This window comes from Morone saxatilis, unplaced genomic scaffold, assembly GCF_004916995.1.
Source record: "Morone saxatilis isolate NCDOM2014 unplaced genomic scaffold, NCSU_SB_2.0 Contig2, whole genome shotgun sequence".
NCBI classification, from domain to species: Eukaryota; Metazoa; Chordata; class Actinopteri; family Moronidae; genus Morone; species Morone saxatilis.
In genome coordinates this window covers 5596489-5598618 of record NW_023339762.1, presented here as the reverse complement: position 1 = coordinate 5598618, position 2130 = coordinate 5596489, and the positions used below count along the sequence as shown (strand labels likewise).

General features: G+C 39.6%; 1 long non-coding RNA gene across 1 annotated transcript in view; it reads right to left on the bottom strand.

The window, feature by feature from the left end:
* Positions 1–6: 6 nt before the first annotated feature.
* The window catches only part of LOC118330958, a 15132-nt gene continuing 13008 nt past the window's right edge, over positions 7–2130 (bottom strand). The window contains exon 3 of the long non-coding RNA XR_004796852.1: positions 7–196. This is a non-coding gene — a long non-coding RNA (uncharacterized LOC118330958). The remainder of the gene's footprint in view (positions 197–2130) is intronic.

The window sequence follows — 2130 nt, the reverse complement described above, 5'->3', positions numbered from 1 at the left end:
CAATCCCAAAATACCATGTGCAGTTATTGTTGTTTTGTCCCATGTCTTGCTGATGCAGATTGCTCCACAATGTTGCCGTCCCGAATCTGTCAGTGCCGATGAGACGTGGAGCTGCATGGGAGCCTTTAGCTCAACTGTTACTCATCAGTCGTCTCCTGCTGTCATCCAACATGTTGTCTTCAGACGTCGCCTCTCCCTGAAACAGAGCGGCAGAATCCCATCGTCTTGTCTGTGTACATAAAGATCAAACGCACCTCTTTGTAAATACAGTTGTGCCACATGCAGCAGTAAGTCAAAGGAAATCCTCCTGTTGAAGCTCTCAGCCTTCATCTTATCTGCTTTGTTACCCTTGAGAATCATCACTGACTGTAACAGAACCAGATATAACAACAACAACCGAACATTCACTGGAAGGAAATACATACTTTACTGTTAATTTAAACTTTTAAAGTATAAAGTTTGAAAAATAATTGCCTCCAGGCATGAAGATCATCCAGCTGCACATTCAGAAACATGTCTGCGTATAATGGCCGCATAATGAAGAGCAGCTAATGAAACGCATATCCTGTCAGATTTCATGCAATTTGGATGTTAAACTATGGGAAACTACTTGCAGCCCATTGAGGCTATAATGTTAATTAAACAAAACGTAGTGCGATCAGATGTTATGAAATAAGACACATACAAACTCGGTGGAGCATGAAACAATGCAGCCTCCAAACAATCTCACTGAACACTGGAATAAATGCACAAAACTAGATCCAAGGTGGTGTATACAGACAGACACTCTCCATATTACAGACTGGATCTTGATGATGATATGAGATAATAAACATATCTGGATACAGATCCATTAACTTGTATACCATTGGATCTTTTTCCAGATACAGGTCCTTTTTGTCCAGTTTAAATTGCAGCTCTGGTCCAGTGGGGCTGTTCATTAGGCAAGCAGACAGTGAAGTGGTCATAAATGTTAATTTAATTGCCACGCTGCCCAAATAGGCATGCAGCAACATGGTGCTGTTATTTAAACCACGTATGGTACGCCAAACAAGCCAGCAAATCAACCACCTAACTAAGAAACCAAACATCCAACCAACCAGCTAATCAGCCAACTGGCAAACCACATTTATTCTGGAATTCCCCACTCATCAATAGAAGTGAATTTATCTACTGCAAGCTGAACCCATAGAAAATATTTAATTGACTCTGTACAGAGCAATAGGGTGTTTCCCTTCATTTCAGGTACATTTTGTGTTCTCTGTTGCAGCATCTAGTGGCAGCTTGATAGTAGTTGCTGGTTTTCACAATTACATGACTAATTATGCATCTCGTTTAAGAAATATCATGCACTGTTTGTAAATGAAGCCGTCAAACAGTGTTAACTGTGTGCATCACCTGTGCTGAAATTAATTTGAGTCAGGTTTGAAGTGCTGTAGATGAAACAAAATGTTACGCATTCCATTGGGCATTTGGTCTTCTTCTTGTGACTTTCAAGTGACACTTTAACGCTGTTGCAACAAAATAGAGACATCAAAATATTTATCAGCAGGAACAGTGGAAAAATAAATTGGCAGTGCTGCCACTCAGTGAGTGACATTTCAATATGTCTTCTGATGGAGAAAAACCCAGAGCCAGACAAAAGTTGGAAATTCAATTTGGAGCGTCAAAATAGTTATGGTGCCTGCAACTGACACAAAGGAAATTGTTATGTTTCAGCGAAAAGTGAGAGGACGGTAAAGTCCTGCAGCTTCTCAAGGACAATAATCGGACAAACACATAAATCAGTTTGGACGGGTTTTTAGTTCACTGTTCCTGAAGAACCACAGAACTTGAAGATCCCCTCTAGACTTGTATTAGGATATATAAATAATTAGTTTTGAACAATAATTTGTCTGACATTTTCTCTGCAAAAAAAGTATAACTTCTGCATTAAAATCCTAAAAAAGGCATGTACTCCTTCTACCTCATCAAAAATCCTAGAATATAATATTTCTAAAGTTTTCCTGCTGGACACAAGATGTCTCCTACTTCACTGTAAAGTCCAATTCTCAGTGGATGTGCACTGGTGGCTTCAAGTTTCTACATCACACTGTACAAGTTGCCATACTGGACCAGGACTGACTTTCA